Genomic DNA, 7,317 nt, shown 5'->3' with positions numbered 1-7,317 from the left:
TGATACAATGTATGTTACTACCAAACAATGATAAAATTAGCCAAAGTAAAACACTTGTCATAGAAAGCACATATGAACTTACAAGTTAAACTACACAACAAAAGTTTGGAGTAAATTCCTTAAAGTCTCAGCATCCTAATCACGCTTTCAGATAACTTTCAACAAGTTAGCCATTTTTATAAAATTTGTTTGGTCCACTTATTGTTATCCAAAAAGCTTGAAATTAAATAGGTCGAAACCTTTATATGTCTAGTATGTATCACAAAAAATTCAGCTCAAAATGATTTTTCTATAATTTATTAAAAATCACGTAATTTAGCTTACTCAAATCTATCAGTGACAAATTTACAGTCCCAAAAGAAAAATCATTATAATTATTATACTAGCCTGTTAGAAATACTGAATAAGTGTATTGTATTTCTTAGTGAAAGAATATACATGAGTGTCTTTATATAAGAGGCATATGAGTGCAGTACAGGTAAAAGTGTAATACAAGAATGTGTGTTATACAAGTAATCTAGTTGGGCCTAAAGCCCACAACACTATACATGTTAACAGCCCCTCTCAAACTCAAGGTGGATGTGAGACCAACTTGAGGTTGTCAACCAAAGTACGAAAGCGTCCCTTAGGATGTGACTTGGTGAAGATATCTACAAGTTGATGTTTAAGGAGACTGAGATTAGCTTGAGAGCACCATGGACAAGATGATAACGAATAAAATGACAATCGATCTTGATATGTTTAGTCCATTCACGGAAGACATCATTGTGAGCAATATGAATGACACTCTAGTTGTCATAATAAAGAGGAGTAGCAGAGGATGTAGACACACCTAAGTCTTTGAGAAGCCATTGTAGCCAAAGAAGCTCAGATGTGGTATCAGCAAGGGCACGATATTATTCTTCAGTACTAGAGCAGGCCACATGAGTTTGTTTCTTGCTTCGCTAAGAAATCAGAGAAGAACCAAAAAGAAAGCAATAATCAGTGGTGGACCTGCGATCAGTGGGATCTCCTGCCCAATCATCATTAGAAAATGCACGGAGAATAAGAGGAGACTGAGCAGAGTAGAAAAGACCATGGAAGCAAATGCCCTTAGGTTATCAAAGAATGCGCAAAACAGCAGCATAATAAGTCAATTGTGGAGCAGACAGATACTGGCTTACCTGGTGAACAGCATAGGAAATGTCTAGTCGAATGACAATGAGATAAACTAGGTTACCAACCAAGTGTATGTAAGGGGAGGGATTAGACAATGGTTTCCCCCCTGAGGGAGTCAAATGCGTATTAAGCTCAACTAGAGTGTCAACAGTCTTGCTATTAGTGAGTCCAGTTCGAGACAAAAGTTCAGAGGCATACTTGGCTTGAGTAATATAAAGTCCATTTGTAGAATGAGTGATTTCAACAACCAAGAAGTAGTTGAGATGTCCAAGATCTTTCATCTCAAACTGCTGACTAAGAAAATTCTTAAGTTCTTAAATGCCACTGAGGTCATCACCAGTTATGATCATATCATCCATATACAGGAGAAGTAAAATAATGCCTTTGTCAATGTGACGAAAAAAATAAGGCAGAATCATAATGACTGACCATGTAACCAAGCGAGAAATGGTAGAGCTGAATTTTGCAAACCAAGCTCGTGGAGCTTGGTTAAGGCCATAAAGTGCATGTTGAAGATGACAAACCTTGTTTGAGTCAACAGAGAGACCAGAAGGAGGTTGCATATAAACTTCTTCACTTAAATCCCCATTAAGGAATGCATTTTTGACATCCATCTGAAAAATATCTCATTTATTGGCAGCAGTAACAGCTAAGAGGGCATGAATAGATGAGTTATAAGCAACCGGAGCAAAGGTTTCTTCATAATCAATCCCATACTCCTATGTAAAACCTTTTGCAACAAGATGAGCTTTGTAGCACTCAATGGACCCATCAAAGCGAGTCTTAATCTTGTAAGTCCACTTACAACCAACCACAGATTTCCTAGGGGGGAGTGTCACCAAATCCCAAGTATGGTTTTTAGATAATGCATCAAGTTCCTTTTTCATTGCAATCTGCCATAAAGGGTCAGTGGAAGCCTCACGATAGGTGTGAGGCTTGTGTAGTCTAGCAAGGCCAATGTAACAATGATAGTCAAGTAAATGTGTAGGAATGGATCTTACCCGAGTTGAGTGACGAGGTGGAATGTCTTGTGCAAGATCTTCAGGCGGAGCAGAAGTAGGGGACCCAAGCTCAGGGTTGGGGTTGGGTAGCTCGTCTTCAACCTGTTCATCTTCCACCTGTTCATTAAAGGGTGAACTAGGAAAATGATCAATGATATTTGGATAGAGAAGTCTACAGGAGAATAAGGAGCAACTATAGGAGGATCATGAGCAGCTATAGAAGGTATACGTGCCTCATATAGAAAAAGATCTAAGACAGAGGAGGAAGATAGGGAGGCATGAAAGTGAGAGAGCTCGACAAAGAGCCAATATTCCCAAAAGACAACATTGCGGGAGATACGAAGACGATGAGAGACAGGATCATAACACCGACACCCATTTTGAGTTTCACCATAGCCAAGAAAACAACAAAGCCTTGACTAAGGCTCAAGTTTGTTATGCTCATATAGCTAAAGAAGAACGAAACAAGCAGAATTGAAAGAGCGAAGGTGGTGATAGTCAGGAGGTGACCCAAAAAGGCGCTTATATGAAGTTTGATTTTGGATAACAGGACTTGGAATGCGATTAATAGCATGAAGAGTAGCTTCACCCCAAAAAGGAGCAGGAATTTTGGCAGAGAGAAGGAGAGCACGAACAGAGTCAAGAATATGACGAAATTTTCATTCGACTCTACCATTTTGCTGAGAGGTACTGGACAAGTTAGTTGATGAACAGTGCCATAGGAATGCAAAACAGCTTGAAAAGCATATTGAGTTTATTCAAGAGCATTATCAAATTGAAAAATTTTGATGCATTTGGAAAACTGAGTTTCAACCATTTTTGCAAAATTAGAATATACTTGCAATAATTCAAAACGATGCTTCATATTAAAAATCCAACTATAGCAAGAGTAATCATCAACAAAGACAACAAAATATTGAGACCCACCAATACTAGAGATAGAGGAAGGTCCCCAAACATCAAAATGAATAAGGTCAAAGATATCAGTGGATATTGATTCACTAGTATTGAAAGGCAAAGCTGGTTATTTTCCTAATTGACATAAAACACAATCAAAATTTTCTGTAGACACTGAACCTATCAAACCTCTAGAAGCTAATTGTTGTACTCAAGAGAAAGATGCATGACCAAGTCGAGCATGCCAAAGTGCAAAGGAAGGAGTTCAAGAAACTATAGCAGCTGCAGCAATAGAAACATGAGCAACAAGTGGAAGACGAAGGTTGTCCACAGGATACATACGCCCAACACTGGGACCGGTCCCAAGCTCCTATCCCGTCCTCAGATACTGCGCAATACACCCAGAATAATCAAATATAATGCAATAACCCAACTCAGTTAATTGTCCCACAAAAAATAAATTGTAAGAAAGATCAAGAACATTAAAGACCCCAGGAACCGCAAGATTGGAGGTTGAAACAAAACCTATATTATGACTAGACATTGTGGAACCATTTTACTGTGCGAATATTAAGAGGGTGTGGTGCAGGTTTGAGTTCAGAAAATAAGGATGAGTGAGGTGTCATGTGATTGCTACAAGCGGAATCCATAAGCCAAGAGGAAGGAGACATACCAGATAAAATTGAGAGAGAAGAGGAATAAGATGCATTACCAACCATACGAATGACATTGGCGATGATGTTTTTAAGGTCATGTGTGGACATGGTGAAAGTGCATCCTGAAGACTTAAACTATGCAGAGATGGGAGCCATTGGTTGGATACTTTCAGTGTTAGCAATATTAGTAGCAGAAATTGAAACAACTGATTTGTTGCAATAATAGCAAGTCTCAAAATTGTGGCCAAAACGTTTGCAAAAATTGATTGCTGGATTGTCGACGATAATTATTGCAACAAGAAGAAGACATGTCCTTATTCTTCATTTAGAAGCAAAATATGCAAAAATGGATTGCAAAAATGAAATCTACGCAAAAGACTGGGTAAGGAGCACCTGGATTGCAAAAAAGTCAACAGTCAACCAAGTGGAAGTCAACAGTCAAAGCAGAAAGAAGAAGTCAACTGCCGGATGATGCAAGCGAATGATGTCAGCAATTAGGGCTAACGTGGTAGCGATGGCGTCAGCAGGCTGTTCTAGCGCGTGAGAGCACGTGTGAGCGTGTGAAAGCGCATGACTTACAGAGGTGGCGCTTGAGGGTGCATGACAGTACAACTGAGATGGGTGACAGCGCGTGGGGGCGCGTGGCTTTCGTCACAGATTACTATGTCACCGCATGTAGGCACGTACGGACTCCGTTGGTTACAGGACTTCTATTGATGAGTAGATTGGCATAAGATGATCTTAGTAGGATCTGCAGAAAATTGGTAGGAGCAATGTTCGAGGCGGTGATGAGAAGAACAGTGGTCTTTGCAGTGTCAGTTGCAGGTCCAGAACCCAAGGACGACAACTGGGAGGTATCGGAGGTTCAACAGCGAGAGACTGCAACTGCTGCTGTGACGGCGAAAGCGATATTAAGAATGGAGTAACACCAATAAAGACAAGACTGCTAAGAAAAGGTTAGAGCAATAATTCTGATACCATGTTAGAAATACTGAATAAGTGTATTGTATTTCTTAGTGAAAGAATATACATGAGTGCTTTTATATAGGAGGCATATGAGTGTAGTACAAGTAAGAGTGTAGTACAAGAATGCGTGCTATACAAGTAATCTAGTTGGGCCTAAAGCCTACAACACTATACACATTAACATAGCCCAAATGCTTTGAGACTTGAATCGGGTAAAAGATATGTGTATTAGCTTTCATTATAGCCATCTTAGGCTTCCAGATTCAATCCATGGTAGTTATTATGAACTTTTAACTACAATGTGTGCAAAGTTTCTACAGAAAGCAAATTTAGTATTAAGTAAGGCCAAATGGTATTTTTGAACACCAAACTTCATATCCCCTTTTGAGAAATATCATATGTTCATCCTCAACAAACTATTTTATCATTGGTACTATACATAAACACTAGAATTTTAAGAAATTAACACAACAAGTGACCACAAAACAAAGTTTAGCAAAATGCATAAAAAACCGTAAAAACTAAAAGAATCATCTCACACAACCCATATCTGAAGCTTGCATTACCCACTTTTTAAACATCCTCAAGAAGAAATACCCAGATCAAAATATTATCCCCACCCAAGAGATTGACTCTACACAAGCTTTAGACCATAACCAAAACAATAAGGAAGTGGATCCAAGAAAATTTCACCTTTACATTACTATTTTAGCAACTCAAGGAGAACACTTGCTGCCTCCATTAAGATGGAGCAATGCTAGTGTGGTTTAGGTTGCTTTAAGTGGTGATAATGGGTGGTTGTGAGTAGAGGAAGCCTACAATGGGTCGACCATGAGGTGGAGAAAATAGGAAGAGAAGCTAGAGAAGAACACAAGAAGAGGGAGAGAACCGTCTGGATCCAAGGAGGGGTTGTGTTGATTGTGGACCATTAACTACAAATATCTTGAGGAGGCATTTACCACTTTACCCTTAAGTTTCTTCGCTTCCTTAATTTTCACCAAGTTCATTACCACAAATCACATAAATGCCATTATATGCTTTAGATATTCAAAAGACCTTTGCAAAAATAATTAACCACCTTAAAGAAAAAATAAAATTCACTTGCGATATTATGCACATCTAAATTTTCTTAAGAAAAAGGCATGGGGTGTTACACTCTTTGCCAATAGCAATCAACTTCATAAACATCACCCATGTTGTTGACTTTTTTTCATTTTTACTCCACAAAACTCTGGGAGTAGCACAATCTAATGACCGTGAAGGCAATTTATTGTATGCTTACTGATTGGATTAGTATTTAATGAGCTTTGAATCTGGCTGGCGAGGCTCAAATCACATAACAAATAACTAACAACTACTTTGTAAACCCACCCAATAACTACTCCTGACTGTGGAGGCAATTTATTGTTTGCTTACTGATTGGATTAGTATTTAATGAGCTTTGAACTTGACTATGATAATCACATAACTAATTACTAACAACTACTTCGTAGACCCACCCAAGGGATTGAGATCCTATGCAGCCGTTAAAGCCATCCAATGGCTCTTGTGAAGTGCCAGCTCATCAATGAAAGGTTAAAAAATTCACTAAACTGTCAAAATATTTGAGAAATGTTATGTCCACAATATTTTTACAATATTTTCACAACAAATACTAAGTCGCAAGTTGTTACTGATTGTTATTGTCAGGGCAAAAAAGTAATCTTAGTGTTAGCTTCAAATTTGAACTAATAACAACTAACCACCTATGATTTGTTGTAAAAATATCGAGAAAATGTTGTAAACGTAGCACCTCTCTGTCTCATTAATTCAAAAACAATCTCTCCCATACAAATTTAAAAAAAAAAAAAAAAAAAAAAAAAAAAAAAAAAAAACTCTCACTTCTCCAGTCCTCCTCCCTCTGCTGTCACCACCACTGCCACCCTCAGTTTTTGCATCTTACCCAAACCACATCCACATGCCCACTTTCCTCTGTACTTTTACTCTCCTCTCTCTCTAGTTGACGAAGCAAACTTTCAACTGCTCCATGGGGCTTTGTGAATTTAGTGATTTTTTCCCCAACTTTTACATTTTTTTCATCAGATAGTTGTGGTAATACAATTTTTTTTTTTTTTTTAACCTCTATTTCTATTTTCTCTTCTCTAATCTTAGTTTTTTTTTTTTTTTTTTTCACCTGTCTTGTATAATTATGTATTTTCATAAATTTGATGTTGATGTATCAATGTCAAATTATAAATGGAAGTCTTAAAATTCCCAAATTTTTTTTTCAAGATTCTTTTGGCCCATGAAATTTTCTATCATACGTGTTCTTGATTTTTTTCCTTTTGATTCCTCTGATACCATGTTGAACTCTTTGATGATTATGATTAGTCTTTGATGTGGAATGATGTATCTTGAACAATTTTTGTATTGGGTATTTAGGAATTTATGTTCTATTCTTGTGGTCATTCCTTCTACACTCCATCTATTTGATAAAATGCACCAATGATTACTAGCTTTGCACATTTCTTTTATTTGAATTTGGATTGTTGAAACATTATTTTGTAAAAGCAAAGTAATATTGTTATTTGAAGAAAGTTGAAATTACCTAAACTTTTAATATTTTATTTTCATTGGAGCTTGTGATGAATAATTTAGTT

General features: G+C 37.3%; 1 long non-coding RNA gene across 2 annotated transcripts; it reads right to left on the bottom strand.

Annotated features, from left to right (window-relative positions):
• Window positions 1–390: 390 nt before the first annotated feature.
• LOC136062607 (uncharacterized) lies at window positions 391–5,578 on the bottom strand. Of its 2 annotated transcripts, none has more exons than XR_010624346.1 (2): window positions 5,372–5,578; window positions 391–4,603 (listed from the first exon to the last, which is right to left on the bottom strand). It is a non-coding gene; the product is annotated as an uncharacterized LOC136062607 (long non-coding RNA). The 2 variants fall into 2 exon arrangements; XR_010624345.1 differs by having other exon boundaries at window positions 391–4,600.
• Between the last annotated feature and the right edge of the window lie 1,739 nt (window positions 5,579–7,317).

The sequence above is a fragment of the Quercus suber genome, unplaced genomic scaffold (genome assembly GCF_002906115.3).
Source record: "Quercus suber isolate HL8 unplaced genomic scaffold, Cork oak 2.0 scaffold_431, whole genome shotgun sequence".
Lineage (NCBI taxonomy): Eukaryota > Viridiplantae > Streptophyta > Magnoliopsida > Fagales > Fagaceae > Quercus > Quercus suber.
This window is presented reverse-complemented; position numbering and strand designations above follow the sequence as displayed.